Source organism: Python bivittatus, unplaced genomic scaffold (genome assembly GCF_059951505.1).
Source record: "Python bivittatus isolate LINGU-HERP-01145 unplaced genomic scaffold, Pbiv_v1 ctg000080_np1212, whole genome shotgun sequence".
Lineage (NCBI taxonomy): Eukaryota > Metazoa > Chordata > Lepidosauria > Squamata > Pythonidae > Python > Python bivittatus.
Genome location: NW_028277035.1, coordinates 46,208,387 through 46,224,948, shown reverse-complemented (window position 1 = coordinate 46,224,948; position 16,562 = coordinate 46,208,387). Strand labels below are relative to the sequence as shown.

At 40.8% G+C, this 16,562-nt stretch overlaps 1 long non-coding RNA gene across 3 annotated transcripts in view; it reads right to left on the bottom strand.

The window, feature by feature from the left end:
• The window catches only part of LOC148216689 (uncharacterized), a 29,630-nt gene extending 15,080 nt beyond the window's left edge, over positions 1 to 14,550 (bottom strand). Inside the window, exons 1-3 of one of the 3 annotated variants that reach the window (XR_015794834.1) lie at positions 14,015 to 14,550; positions 6,856 to 6,894; positions 4,593 to 4,683 (exon numbers count right to left, since the gene is read on the bottom strand). This is a non-coding gene — a long non-coding RNA (uncharacterized LOC148216689). The remainder of the gene's footprint in view (positions 1 to 4,592; positions 4,684 to 6,855; positions 6,895 to 14,014) is intronic. The other 2 variants (XR_015794835.1, XR_015794833.1) reach the window with 2 other exon arrangements.
• Positions 14,551 to 16,562: the final 2,012 nt, after the last annotated feature.

Genomic DNA, 16,562 nt, shown 5'->3' with positions numbered 1-16,562 from the left:
CAAACCCTAACCATTTGGGCTGAAGGCTACACTGTTTTTCAAATGTCCCCGTTGTTCTCTTCTCTCTCCTACAGCTCCCGTCTCAGACAAAACCAATTATCTCCATCCTTTACATCCTCCCCCTCCAGTTTACTCTCCCACAAGCAAGATTGCAATCCTAATGTTACCTAACCTCTTTTTAAATTAAGGTTTCTAGCTCAATTCACATTTTTATTTAACTCAGATTTTAAAAAATAAAACTTCATTCTCATGATAAGGTTGTTTTTTAAAGAAAAAAATCAACAGTAGTTAGAATTAAGTAGAAATGGTTTTGGATTTATCTCTGTTTCAACTATCACATTTTTGTTTAATTTTAAATGAGAAACATTTTGGCAGAGTTTGTTTTGTGGTATTTTAGATTTAGTGTATACATAGTCTCTTGGAGTCTAGCACACATACAAATTTCAGTAGGTGCCAATTTCTACTTGAATAAAAATAACTTTCCTGAATAAATCTGCAGGTGATATAAGCTCTCACACAAATAGAGTGCAATTCATATTGTTAAATCATTAGTCAGAAATCATTTATTAACAATTTTTTAAAAATATTTTTTTTCACTCCTATGGGATAGGGATGAAAAAGTAATCACATTCATTTGAAGACAGTATACCTCTGAACAGAAGGAAACATTTTAAAATTTCTATCTTCAAGTGAATAATATCCTGATTCTCTTTAGAAAAGTAAAAACACATTCTTGCTTGTAGAATTCAGTGAGAGTATCAAATGTCACAGATCCATGCTTACCAGACGTGTATGCTCATATTAAACTATGCAGCTCAGATCTGCTTAATTGGAATCATTTATTTCATTTGGAAAATATTGTGAACTCTAACCTATTTGGAGTGCCAGACTGAGTAATCTAATCAACTGGATTCAATTCAATTCATCAATTTAATTTTGAAAAAAATCTTTTTGCACATATACAAATCTCATCAAGTTGTCAAATAAATTTTGAAGCTCCAGTTTGAACATTCACCGTAGAAAGTCAATTCATTTGGAGAGTTAATCTAATTGCCTTTAAACTGAATCTCTAAACTGATCATTCACAAAATCTACATATTGAATGTGTGTGTATGAATGTGTGTATGTCTGTGTCTATGTATATATGCATGTGAATAATCACACAGCCATATGTATATGTATTTGGTAAGTGCCCATACTACTATCCTGGAGAAAATCTATGCGGTTGCTAAGAGTCAACATGGATTTAATGACACATACCGTATTTTTCCGACTATAAGACGATACTTTTTTCTAAAATCCTTACGCTAAAAATTGAAGGGCGTCTTATTCAAGGAAGTCAGCTGAGGAGAGAACCACACGGTTGCAAAACTGCCCATACTTTGTCTCTGCAAAGAGGCTTCCTCCTATTGCTAGCCTCCAATCACGAGTGAAATAGCTTGAGTCTGCAAACAGACTTCCTCCAATCACGAGCCTTATGTAATGACGTCAGCTGATGCTGAACAAACTAATTGGAGGAAGTCTGTTCACAGAGACAAGCTATCGGCAGTTTCACTCATGATTGAATGTAATCAGTTATGCAAAAGAACATGGAAATAGAGCTGCAGAGAGACGGTTTGGACCTCCTCCCACCGAGTGTATCAGGTAAATGTTAACTAATTACTAAATAAAAATGTGTTCTGCACTATCTTTAAAATATTGACTTCTTAATTTTGGGTTGGAAAAGTGGGGGTCGTCTTGTACATGGGGGCGCCTTATTGACGGAAAAATATGGTAATTCATTAATGGCCATACATTTATTGGAATGACTGCACCAAGTGTTTTAGTTTTTTATAGTAGTTATATTCCTGTGTTTCAGCATCCAGACATTGAACAAGTCTATTCTGCAATTTACTATTTTGTTTTCCTGCAAATTTATATTTCATATTTCCTGGCATCCTTAACACTCCCTCCCTCACACATATATACACAAGGCTAATACTTGCTCTCTAATTGCTGGAATTTGATAGTGCTCCACAAAGTTATGACATTTCAGCTAATTATGAAATACGACTTCTAGACTTTCATCTGGCATTATCATTTCAGACAGTAGCTAATTAGCAGAGAGTGTCCACATAAGCTTCCAGATCAGGATAACCAAGCATTTCCAAATTCAGATGAACCCTTGACTTGGCAGTATTAAGAGGCCGGAGTTCGTAAGGAATCATAATCAGAATTTCTCATTAACTTACAACATGCAGAGAAGAAAATCTTTGCGTAAGCACTTTTAAAGAGCATAAATAGAATTATACAATCCTTTGTGGTTGATGACTGAGGCAGAATAGAAGAAAGAAAGAGGTTCTTTAACCATCTTCTGTCTTGTCTTCCCTGAAATGCATTTATTGTTCATTTGACAGGCCGCATCTCCACTTTGTCATGCAGCAGTTCCACAGACTTAAGAGAGGACGTCTCACACACAGTCTTTTAATCCTACGGTAGCCATTGAGCCCACGCAAGTTGATGTGTAGAAAAACATTGCCTGAAAGCTTGGAACGATGCCCTCAGTCAACAGCAACAATGGAAAGCTAGACCGATCAATGAACTAAGTTGGTTTAAAGTTTCTTCTAGGTCTTGTTGCTATTACAGATACCTTATACTCAGTACTCTTTGGAAAATCTTTTTCTGAATTTGATTACTGATTTGCATATTAAAATGCCAGCTGACCACGGACTGGGAGATGCCATTCACAGAATTTTTAAGAATTATTTTGTAAGCTACTTACAGCTTACCCAATGATCATTTATTTTTCTTACTTTAGTACAATAATTTATATGCCACTTTCTCCTGGGATTCTGTGTCGCTCGCAATAAAATCATGTGAACAAATTCTACATAGCTCTGAAGCCAGAACTTGAGGTTATGGGGAAAGGTATCTGTTATCCCTCTTGATTCTTAACTGGTAGTGATTCTTCTCTCTCTCAGAATAAAACCCTTTAAACTTACAAGCATATGGAGAACATGTGGCTTGGCAGATACTGTAGAACTATCAGTCCTGACTTCTCACATCTTTGGTTATGGTGATTGGAGCTACTGGGAACTCATTTTATGACCCTGAGTGTTGAAGAACTGAGTTGAGAATAGGAAACATAGCTGAGTTGGGAAGAACCTGGATGCTTCTGTGTTATAAGGCATTATGGATTTTATGATGATATTATGATTTATGTTGAATGTGTTGATGGGCATTAACACATGCCCATCAACTTTAGCTTGGTTATCCTCCTACTGTTGTGTCCTAAAGATTTGCCACCTAACAAAACTGGACTTGGACCAGAAACTTGTTAGGCCACAATTCACATTCTCTAGCTGCAATATCATCCCTTTCCAGACATGCCTGTTCCTTCTTATAAATGTTTTCTGAAGTTACTGTCATGATAAATGATGGACTTAGGTGACAGCATGTGTCATATTTCAATGCAAAAAAGAAAAAGTTAACAGGGAGCTCTAGGGATCCAGCTTGGAGATTGTAACAGCTACTAGGAAGATTGGCAAACACAGTGTATAACTGCAGCAGGTCCTTTTAATAAATATTTCTTAATGCACTGAATAATCTGTCCAGACAACTTTGACATGTAGCTGCTTCCTATCACCCCTGACATTAATAATACAGCTACTTGCTTATCTTTAGCATTAATGTGGCCTATTATATTTATGTGAGTCCTGATGGCCTCAATACATGGTCTCTGCCTTCAACCTACCCCCTCTAAGTTCCCCCTTTAGACTGACAATGAACCAATTAAGCTCTAGATGCTAACCTACTAATGCAGCCAGACATGGACCCTTGCCACCACTCCTTCCTTCCCCTTGTGCAATTGCCAGGCATCTCAGCAGCACAGGCCAGGCTGGCTCATTAGTGCAGAATCTGGGTCTCTGGAAAGCTAAGCTGCTCTGGCCCTCCCTCTGAACTTTACAGTGCAATTATATGTTGCCATTTCTGGTTCAGCTCATCAGTATTTATCATGGTCCTCACAGGTTCCATTAATGATTCAGGGCCAAAGGGCCATGGGTAATACAGTCATTACATTGTGCCAGATAGAGCAACTTCAGCTAGTTCTACTGGAAAATTTAATGGAATGGAATCCACCTTCAGAGACAAACCATGGCATCAATTTCCTGCAACCACAAACTCCAATTATCGCCAAATTGCCTTGCTAGGAATAGGCTAGAAATTACTTGGGATCAAGAAACATCTTGAGATGTCTTGCATTGATCCTTGCCTCATCGTGGCATAGTGATGGAGGAATGGAAAACAACTCCCAAGCACAGAGCAACTCTACACTCATGGGACTGCGCCTCCATCCTATATCCTTTCTACTATGCCCCCAACCCTTTTTAACAAGTACTTTGAACTGCTTTGTGATTCTGAGGGTTAAGCCCCTAAACTGGACATATTAACATCTTGAAACGGCTTTAACAGCTACTCTTTTGCAAAATATAACATGGCCAGAGGGAACTAAGTTAGGGATAAAAATGAGTGATAGTTAATTGTGCCCATCTTCACAATCTGCTGTTAAGATACAGATGAATAGCAGGCAGAAAAAACCAGCATCTACTGACCATGACACTGTATATAAGCAATGGCAATGCTGGGCTCTGCTAGAACAAGCACTCCTTGATTACGGATAACTGAGTAAGGCAGCTACCCAACCTGGAACACAGCAAGAGAGAAGTTGCTTCAGCAAGGGCTAGGTTCCAAATGAGGACCGTTATAAAGACATATTCTGTTGGATTATTTCATTGCATCTACTTGGGAACATGATCCGCAGCATGTCTTCTCCTTATGCGCAGGGTTCAGTGACAGCTGGTGTGCTGTCCAAACATGGTGCCCCCAACTCTGAATTTTTACAGGGACATATAATGCCTTAATTATCAGGATTCTGAAGGTGATGCCAGTGGATCTGGAATGTGGATATGTGATGGTCAAGAAAATAGCTACTAGCCCTCCAATGCTATAACCTGTTAATTGGGACATCTCATAGGAAGGTGGGCTATCAGCAGCCACTGATTCATTAGATCGTTCCACAGAATGTGGACTGACAACCGGTTCTTCCTTTACAGAGAAATCATTGGATAGGTTTGTACAACACACTAAATTAAGCTAAAAGGCAGTTGAATACTTTGGGGTTCAGCATAGTATGGGAAATCAGCCATTATCTCAGCATCTTCTATGAACCAGGCCATCATATTCAACTATAAGATGGTTTATGTGTTTGAACATGGTTCATGATATAAACATGATGTTGTTTAGGATTCAGCATGTTGTGTCAGCCCAGCCATCTTCTTTTTAAAATAGTCTTATTGGATGGAAATTAGAAGACTGAAAGTAACTGGGAAAGGCAATAGAGGCAGGATAGGATCGTGGATAGTAAAGCTCATGCTGGTATTATTTTCTAGGATTCAAAAATGATGGGAGCACAAATGGTCAAAGTCCTTTGATTGGCATGACTTAGAGAAATCACTCTGCATTTCTTGATAAATAAGTTGGGAAATTTGTATTTAAATGCATATTTAAATATGAACTTTCTTTTTTAAAAAATGTGAATTAATGCAAAAAATGGGATAGAACAAAATTATGATAGAATATATGCAAAAGTGAAGAATGCGTCCTTCTTTTGACTGCCATGGGTTGTCCTGGATTACAGCTGGGTGGCTAGCTGACTTGATACTGTACCCACTCACCTACCCTCACCCCTCATCCTGTTCCTGTGCTGGAACAGGAAAATAGAAGAACAAATCTGAGTATGATGAAATATGTATCCTATAAAACATTAAAATGCAGGAAAATCGAGTTTGCCCTGTGGAAAGGACATCAATGCTTTCTTTTAGGACTCTGAACTAATTCAGTGCAAATCCCAAAGCTCTGAGCACATTGGGTGACTTTTAATTCACTCAAGGCAAAACAACAGCTCATTTGCCCTCTCCTTGGTTCAAAATCCTTCATTAAGGCTCTGCCTCCAACATCTATTTTGGGAACTGGGCTATATACCAAAAACAAGTGTTTAAAGAGAAAAAAAAAGATTTGAAAATCTTTGGTGCTTGTATTCATGAAATGCCTTCATGGAAAGGGGAAGGAGAGAGAGTGTTGGGTTAAGTAACTGCCGGATCTGCCCTCAAATCAGAATGATCCTTGTGATCGGACTACCGTATTTTGTCCAACCACAGCATCTGTAGGGGAACATGATAGAGAATCCTTTGTTTAGTTATATGCTTATACTTAAATTTCTCGTCTCTCTTTGACTGACTTGAGTGCCATGTTTTTGTTTAAGAAAAAAGTGAGCTAATCTTTTATACCTCTCCCTAACCAACCATCAGTTCCACTGAATTCAAGAATGAGCCTTGCCCTTCTCTTTGCACTGGAATTGTCAATCTGTCTGCTTGAAATTTGGCACAGATATTCTTCCCCGTAGGGACAATTTTCACTGCATATTTTATTACCTTAGTTCCCAAATAAAAACAAAAATTATTATTCCTTTTTTAAGATATAAAGTTTAAAGGAACATAGTTTAAAAAATTTGCCCTGATTTCTATAAAATTTGGCATGCTTCTTCTTTTACTGGAAGAGAATGATTCCTGTAAATCAGCCCATTGGGGTGAAAAAGAAACATTTTAAAGGGACTTTTAAAAATAGATTGCATTATGTATAGCTCAAAAGCCCCTGCACTTTCTCTGAACTTTGGCACACAATTATAATGTTCTCATGTTCTTGGGTATTGTATTCTATGCTGTTAACAGAAGAACGAAATTAGAGCCATTTGGACTAATTCATGCTCCAGAATTCAGATGAGTCCAAATGAGCTCCTTTCAGCCCCAAAGTACTTACTGTATGTCTCAGGTGTAGTCTGTGGCCTGATACCAGTCTCTGTAAAACAAACAAACAAACAGATAAATAATACACACACCCTTCAATTCTTAGAAAATATATAAACAAACCACAGGGCTGCAGGGCTGTCCTGGAATGAGAAAAAGGACTGATTTCTTTTGAAGCGTCTCTCGGGGGGGGGGGGGGAGGGATCTTGTTTTTTTTAAGTCACCAAATAGTTTTTATAGAACCACTTTCAAACAGACGTACAATGAACAATTTACCATACACAAAAGCAAAAGGAATAAAAAAACATGACACAACCTTACAGCCTCTGACTTCAACCCTGGTGATACAGTCTCCAGCTGTAAAGTCTGGGAATCCCCACATTACCCCTTTGGGGAACAAAAGAATCTCATTTCAAAAGCATACTACACAGTATGTGTGTGTGTGCGCGCGCGTGTGGGTATACACACATGCCAGTGTGGGGCAGTGGTTAAGGTGTTGGATAAGGACCCGGAAGATCCAGATTCCAGTCTACCCTCAGCTACAGAAGTTCTTTGCAAGACCTTGAGCTCCTTGTTCTCTCTCAGCCCAGCCAACCTCACAGGATTGTTGAGAGGGAAAAAATGGAGAAAAGATGCTGTGTTCCCTTCACTCCTGAAGGAACTCAAGGAAAGGAAGGATGTGAATCTAACAAATGATAGCTACAAAGAATTTCACATGCTCAGTGATTGATTCCAAAATCCTTGACTTAAAAGAAAAAAGGCATCAGTGAAACTTGGGCTTTCAGGCTTTGACCTGAAAGTAAATCCTTCTTTGAACAGGAACTGTGCTCCAAGTAGAAAGTCAGGGAATTTCATTTTTAAAAGAATGGACCTGAATTGATTTATTACATGGATTCTGCTTTTCTCCAAATTTTGCAGTAGTTTTCAGCTGCAAACATGCATATAAAATATGCATACGAGTGTAGGAAAAAAGCAGCATATGCCTGTATTAGGAAATGTTGTGTACAGACACAAGTACCTTAGTGGAACATGTATACATAAAGGTATATATAAAAATCAATAGGATGTTCTTGTGCGTATATTTTTTATTGTTTTTAAATTTAATTTGCCATTGTGGACATTGTGGACAAACAGGCTTATGACTGAGAACATGCAATACTGAAACAGATTGGATTTACATTAATCTGTTCATCCCCAGCTCCATTTTGTGACAACCTATTAACAGGCTGTTTCTGTGTATAGCCTATAGGCTGAGTTGTGGCTGATTATGCTAATCCTGACTGACTGCGCCTGTCAGCATTACCTGCACATCTGTATTTTGCCCATCTTGTTTGCACACGTGCGGGAGATGCACTCCTTCCTCCTTCATCACTGTCTTTGCACTGGCTTTGCTTCTAAGCCTAATGTCTGTCTTCATGTCTAGTCTACCCTTGGCCTTTCACCTTCTCACTCACTTTTCATCCCCATAAATTGTACACTGTAGTCTTAACTAATGACTCCTGGGAATTGGTCAGGGAATCTGCTCCAGAAACCAGAGTGGATCACTTCATCGAACAAAAGGCTTTGTGTTTCCAACACTAGCCCTTTCATGCTTCCGAAAGTCCTGGACTTTTAACCCTGTGGCTGAGGCTGTTTTCCTAACCCCAACAGGAACTCAGCTCTCCAAATCTTAACACAAGCTTTGCTTTCACCTCTTGACCCGGGCCTGTTTCTGGATTCCTTAATTCTGTCAACACCAGCTCTCTTGTGCTAATGCTTTGACTATTCTTTCATGGATTTTGACCCAGATTTCAGGCCCATGCCAAATTCTGATTGCAGAGATCTTAATTTCTCCACCACTGACCTGTCATATTAGCATGAGGCTTAAAATCCCATTTGAATATCCAGTAATGAAATCATATCAGATTTGTAATCACCAATGTGTGTGTGTGTGTACGTGTGTGTCTATCATCACAGAAATAATATTTCCAATTCAGCTAAGAGAATTGCTTGCTCAAGAAACGAAGGAGGTTGTCTTAGAGAACAAGCAATTGAACCTGCTACAATAATCTAACTATTTGTGGAGCTGGTGCCTTTGGAAGGGAGGTGTCTACTGTATATTTGTAAGGACATTCCTAGGGAGCCATGCTTTTGGTCCAAAGAGCAGTGTACACGGAACCAGGGTTGGGAGCTTGCATTTTCAGGTCTATAACCCTCAATGCTCCTCAGTGCTTCTGTTGCTCTTTCACCTGAACAAGCAAGGAGAAGGAATCTCCCTGTTTCCCGCCATCTTCTTCCAGGCAACCAAAGGAAGGGGAGGCAGAGGCAGAGGGCAAGTGAGGGGTGAGCAGCTTCACGTAAAGGCTTTCCAGGGTTACGGCCATGGCTCAGCTCTAGTCTTATCTGCAGCACTGTTGGAAAGTTCTTCCAACAGTGGGCACTGATTTAGCATTTTTGTTTTCCCAAGCTCCCTTCCCAGAGGGAAGGGCTGTTTCAACAGGCCTGCTTCTTCAGCAGGGAAAAGCCTTCTCTCCCGCTCCCCACCGCAGGATCAGCCTCCCTCAGCCGATGGCAGAGGCTCAGTGCTGACACAGCACAGGCCCCTTTATCTCTACCGTCCCACCTTGCCTGTGGCACAAGGGAGGGCAGTGTGTTCCTGGACGGAAAGCGATAAAAAAGAAATTAAAGCAAGGGGGAGAGGAGGGCAGGGGGAATTACCTGTCCTGAATTTTAAAAAGCACCCCAGGTTACTGTGGTAACTGAAAGGTGCATCATGTTGCCATGGCAACTGGGAAACATCCTCATTTGCCTAGCCTTGCCACTTATAGACGATTGGAGGAGGAGTCATGGGGAGAAACTGAGGTGGGATGGGCAGAAACCATTCTGGGGTTTCTTTTCTTCAGCTCAAAGGACATTCCCTGGAAACTGTAATCCTCCGCATGCCGAGTGGGCCACCACCACCACCACCCTGCCTTTCTGTGCCTTCTCACCTTGCCTCATCATGAAAGAATAAGCCACCTGCTGCCTTCCAGATGTTTTTAACTACAACTCCCATTGGCTGCTCGTATATACAGTAGTAAATGATAAAAGGAAGTGGTCTGCTCCAGGAACATCTGGAACAGACTAAGTTTTCTGCCCATGCCAAACTGATTAGAAAGTGCAAGAGGAAGAATTTGGCTAGGGTCAGACACACAACCACAAATAAAGCATTGGTGGTGTTCCTATTGTAAATTGCCTCAGTCCTTGCTGAAGTGAATGGTCTATGAAAAGGGGGAGGGAGGGGGGAGGGAGGCAGGCAGGCAGGCTCTGTGGGATGACCCTTCAAAGAATTTGGGTTAATGTAATCAGGGTTGTTTTACAAGGTAGGTATCCATTCACTAAAGTACCAACACTACTTTTAGCACCGTTGACCATGTTTGTAAACCAAAGCAACAAATTATATAATAAGGATTTTGAAACCTTTCTGTCTTTGGTAGCTATAAAATGCCCTTCTCAGGCCAACTAACAAACCTTCTAACTCTTTCTGCATGACAGGGGGATAGATCGATCTCTCTCTGATGTCTAGAATACAGTGGTACCTCAGGATACGAACGCCTCTACTAACGAACTTTTCGGGTTACGACCAGCTCCAGCCGCACAAATTTACCTCAATGTGCGAACTCCGCCTCGGGGTACGGTCATTTTTTCGCCCTGACACGTGGTCCGCGGCCATTTTTCCGCCCCTGACACGTGGTCCACGGCCGTTTTCCCGCTGCGCCGCGCAGCGCCCGGCCATTCTCCCGCTGCACCCGGCCGTTCTCCCGCTGCGCCGCGCCGCGCCATGCCTGGCCGTTCTCCCGCCGCGCCGCGCCGCGCCCGGCCTTTCTCCTGCCGCACCACGCGGCGCCCGGCCTTTTTCCCACCACGCCACGTGGCACCCGGCCGTTCTCCCGCCCCTGACGCGTGGTCCGCGGACACCAGAATGGATTAACGGTAATTACATTGAACCTTATGGGAAAATTTGCTTCAGGGTGCGACCAAATTCGGAGGGCGGAACGGATTAACCGGATTTACATTGAACCCTATGGGGAAATTTGCGTTGGGTTACAACCAACTCGGGATACTCCCAGAGTCACAGAACGCATTAAGTTCGTATCCCGAGGTACCACTGTAGTTGGTTCAAACCTTTTTCCAATAATTATAACACTTTTAGTAATTCCTGCCATTCCAAAGTTCTGAACATAGTCATGCATGCTGGAAAGTATAATTTGCACTTTTTTAAAAAAAGCCTGGGCTTTAAAAACAAAGAAAGGAAGGAAAAATAATGTGTAATGATCCATGTTAGAGTAATGTCATCGTCATCACTTTTAAAAGAAGTGTCCAAGTAACCAAAATATTTTTTTGCTGGTCCAAAGCACTACAGGAGAGATACATCAATCATTAAAAATCCTGTTTCCATAACATATTTTTAGTACAGTGATGTTTTCCATTGGATTTTTTTTAAAAAATGTAGAAAATGTTGTAAAAATGTTCAGAGTATGTGCAGAAGCTTTGTAAACATTTTTTACCAGTTTTGGGACTAACCAAAATCGCCAAGAACTTTTTCAAGTGCAAATCATCCTGCATTTGTTTGTCCTTTGGCACATAGAGTTATCTGTTGGTTTTCAAAATACGATTTCTCTGAGATGCTCTATTTTAGGTCAAAATTCCACTGTTTGCATACCATTTGCCATACCATACTTTCTTTCCAGATGAATTTTCTGTGGACTTTTGGTCAGTGGGAGATGATCATGGATGCTCATGCTCATAATGCTGCAAGGACCATTAAGAGGAGAATACCTGGTTCAATTCCCACAAAGTTCCAACAGAATTCTTTTACCTCCCTACACTTTATTTGTATGGATAAGCTTCACTTTCATTAGACATGTTTATCCCATCACCCATAGCCAGCATAACTGTAGTGTAAACTTCTTCATGGTAATCCATCAGCGCTATTGTTATAGTAGGCAGAGTATTTATTTTTCCACTCCCTTTATTTAATATGCTAAAGTAATTAGTTTTTCCAACGAAATAAATACTAATGTTATCTAAGTTTAAATAGAATTCTCCTTGAAATTTAAGGTCTGTGTTTTGAAAGGAGCCTCAGCCTCAATGACATTTGGCTGCCTAAGAAGCTACAGCTTGAAAAGGACACTGAATGTTTCGGAGGTTCAGCTCAGCACATTTCACAATGGCTGCAGAAGGTCCTGGGTGGTGAAGAGAGTTTTGGAGGTAGCAGAGTGACATTCCAGTGCCTGCAAAACTCATGAGAGGTTGTGCGAAAGCATGGTGGCAGTCCTGTGATATCTGACAACTGCTGCCAAATGGTATGTAATTAGAAAGAAATGTATTTTAATCATCTGTGAGTGGTTTTGGCCTGGAATGAGGTCTATAAATTGTCAGCATTAGAAATAACATTCTCACAAGAAATAGCCCCCCAAAAGCAATAGCAGACAATTTATGGAAAAAGTTCCAAAATACACACAACTGGTCATTTCTAAAATTAGCTCTTTCTAAACGTTGCTTCTGATTAGTCTATCAGTAGTTTTTCAGGCAGAATGAGGCTTTCTAAACTTGGGGAAAGCAGGGCTTCCTTTTGCAGCAGATCCTGGTAAATCTCACCCTCAGTTTCACTGGTTTGCTGTGGGATATCAGTTAAGATTTGGGTTTCAGTTGTTGAACTTGCTATTTTCATGCATTTCAACGTCACCTAGAAGGGCAGAATCAATAGCCCTTCTCCACAGTTGCTTCAAGGCATGCTGCCTGTAATGCCAGAGATACTAAGAATTGATCACCAGAGCCTGCATAGGTTTGTCCGGTCCTCTTTGCTAACTACCCATAGTGGAGTCATCACCACATATCATGGCAGCAAATTCCACAGTTTAGCTATATGATGTGTAAATAATAACTTTTATTTAATTTCAATTTATTCAATTTAGGCAGCGTCCAAATCTGATTCTGAGCTCAGAGATTCAGTCCTGAATCTCCTCATATTTTATTTTAAAAGATAACCCCAAGTTCTAACATTAGGAAGAAGAAAAACATATTGCTATTCACATTTTCTATACCATGCAGAATTTGATGTCCTTCAACCACTTCTTTGCTTTCCATCTTTGCATGAAGCTAAAAAAACTACAGTGTTGTAACCTTTCCTTGGAGTTGCTGTCATCATCTAATAATTTTGGTTGCCTTTAAACCTTAAAGAGCTTCCAGGAAACCATTTGGATCAACCTGCCTCTTTGAGCAGACTTTCATTCATCTTCCATTCATATGGAAGCTCTAAGTCCCAACAGTCTAAACTTCATCCAATAATGATCTGATAATAATCACAGAAAGTTCTTCTGCATCTGGGCCATCACCATGGTCATTGTTTGAATCTCAGTTAATGTGTCTTTACATACAAAGTGTTTACAATACATGTATTGATCCAGACACTGTACAATTATAGCCGTTTGTTTAGACTGCTGGATTACAAGTTTTATCCAGTCTGCAGATTCTCATATTTCATTAAATGGACAACTCACAGTCCTTAGACTGCATGCATCATATAGCCTTTTTGCAGTCCAAAGTAAATACAGAACTACCCATTTCAACGTAGGTGTATCTACCATTCATTGATATCTACAGTTCATATGGAGTAGTGCACATGTTTTGCATGCCAAAGATAGGGATCAAAAGAATTCCTGTTTGAAACCCTGCAGAACCACCACCAGTTACTGTAGGCAATACTGAGTAGACGATCACAAATTTAGAAGGCACTAGAAATGGTGCACATCCCACCATGTGTGCAAGGGGTGCTAGACTACTGCCTCATATATTAGACCCACAATGACTGGTTCAGACAGAGGCAATAAAGTTGAATTATGCTGGTAATTAATGAATGATTAATTAGTAATTAATAGTAATGGCAAATAAAAGTGTGCCCTCTTCTCTGTGTGCTGCACATATGGAAATAAGTTGGCCTTAAATAAATAAATAATGTTGGCCTCCAGGCATTGGCCTGTCAGTCTGGGAAAGATTTCAGCAGCATGAAATCCATTCATTTAATGGAGAGGTACCTTTTCATAACCTCCCCCCACCCTTGTAGTTTTTCCAAGCTCTGTAATAAATCTTGCCCAACATCTATAATTGACAAGAACCTGGGCTTAGGTAAATTAGGTAAAGTTTAGCTACACCTGTCCAAAAAGCATTCCCTTCCAAGTAGGCAGGCTACTGAAGTGCAACACCATTTCTCCCCAGTGCGCAGAACCATTCAGATCACTCAGGTATCTCACAGCAATCAGCTGTGGCTGGAAGAAGCTGGTGCCAAGGCCCCTTCAGGGCTCAGGACAGATCAGGTGTTTTCCAGAGATATCAGCTCTCCATGGGTGCTGGCTCCCTAGTAACAACTTTGACTCACGGAGTTGCAGTGCTTCCACGCCCGAGCCAAGTACAATCTTCTGCGTCAGGTCACCCCTCTGCAAATTCCATTTCTCTCCCATTAATCTCAGTCAAGACAGTGACAGGGAGGAAATACTCTGCCATTCTGTCTGCGTGAAAGGGGGAGGGAGAAGTTTGACAGGGAATGGCTTTTCCTTTGATGCATACCACAAGGGGCATGAGGAAGGGGCTGTACTTAGCCCATCCCAACTCTCCCAGGACTTATTACCAATACCTCGTTAATTAGAAGAGGAAAATGAATAATTCTTTTTTATAACCATCTTTTCTAGCAGCCTCTGTCTGACTCTGCCAAGCAGAAGCCGGAATCTCCCAGCAGAGCTATTTATAACCTGAGATAGTTTTCAAAGTGCCACTTTGATGTTCTTCCACCAACTCTGGGAAAAAATAGTCCTTCCCCAAATAAAGCAATATCGGAGGGGCGGGGGGGAAGAGGAGGAGAACATAGTTAACATTTTATTGCCAACATTATTTCACCAGGGAAATCTTAACAGGGAGAGCAGAATAAAATCCACACATATATCCTATCAAATTCTTTTAACTGTATTTCAGATTAGTTCAAAATTACTGAACACTCTTCACTCTGGGTTGTTTTACACAAGACAATTTTGTTGCATGGAAAACATACAATCACACAAATGTAGAATGACGCTGGATTCACACAAACTATTTTATCAGCGGGATAGCAGTCCTCAGTCAGTTTCAAGCACAAATGTGCAACTTGCTAAAAATCCTGTCTGCTTTACTGTCAGAATTCGCAAAGAGCACCAAGTCAGTATTGTTCCAATCTGGTGGTATTCCTTTATAGAATGTTTAAAATATAGAACATTCCATAACCGTTTACATTCACGTCTTATAACAGAAAGACAATTTGTCTGCATCTGCCCCTAATTTATATAACCGTTAACATAAACCACCAAAGAATATATTTTTTTAAAAATGCAAAACGCTATGCTTTTATTCATTAGTGTGTTAATTTTCCTGAAGCAGATTTTTAAAATGCAAATCCCTCAATGTAAATTACGGTTTTTACAAAGTAAGTACTGCTGTTTGAATACAAGTTTAAAACAAATTTTAGAACCTTGGAATAAGGAGTTTTTGAAGGGGAAAAAACTGCCTCTTGCTGGACTTCATTTGATGCTAGCATTTCTATCAATGTGGTCTGGTGAAAGCTGAAGCTGAAATTTCAGGGCCACAAACCACTTCATAATGTGAAAGAGTACCCCTACTCAAGAAGTAGGGCCCAAAGTCCTGGGCAATTTTTATCCAGTTTCCAACCTTCCAACCAACCAACCTTTTAAAAAAAATGCTGTTAAGAAGGTGGTCAGGCGGTGGCTTCAGAGGGCCCTGGAGGAAATGGATTATCTAGATCCATTTCAGTCAGGTTTTGGACTGGGCCATGGTAGAACACATTGACTGCACTTGTTTATGATCTCTGGCAGGGCTGGGACAGAAGTGCAACCATTCTAGTTCTCCTTGATCTCTCAGCAGCTTTCAATATTGTTGAATATTGTTGAATATGATGATGGCATTCTTCTAGACCACCTACAGGGTTTTGGAGTGGGAGGCACTGTATTATAGTAGTTCTCTTTTCTCTGTGGTCAGTTCCAACTGGTGTCAGCAGGAGATGTTTAACATTTACATGAAGCTGCTTGGTGAGGTCATCTGTTGATTCAGGGTTAAGTATTACAAGTATGCTGATGATACCCAATTGGATATCTCACCCAAGGTTGACCAAGTGAAGCTGTCAAGTTCTTGCCCCAGTTTCTGGAGGCTGTGAGGGTCTGGATTGGGAGGAACAGAATCAGACTCAGCTCTAGCAAAACTAAGTGGCTATGGATATTTGGACTATCCAGTCCCAGAGTGTTTCCATCTTTAGTCCTGATTGGGGTTGTGCTTCCTTATTTGGGACTGCCATGCATTCAAAGACTTTTCCTGGACTCGTAGCTCCAGCTCAAAGAGCAGATGGCAGCTGTGGCCAGGAAAGCCTTCACACAGATTCATCTTGTGCATCAATTGCACCCTTTCCTGGACCAGGATGTCCTCCAGATGGTCATTCATGCCTTGGTCACCCCACAGGTGGACTATTGTAATGTGCTGTATATGGGGCTGACGTTGAAGACCATGAAGAAGCTATAGCTGGTCCAGAATGCAGTGGCATGGGCCACTACATGCCCATGTAACACCTCTGCTTCATGAGCTGCCCTGATTGCCAGTTAGTTTCCTGGCTGCAATTAAAGGTACTGCTTACCACCTATATTGCCCTTCATAGGATAGGACATGGCA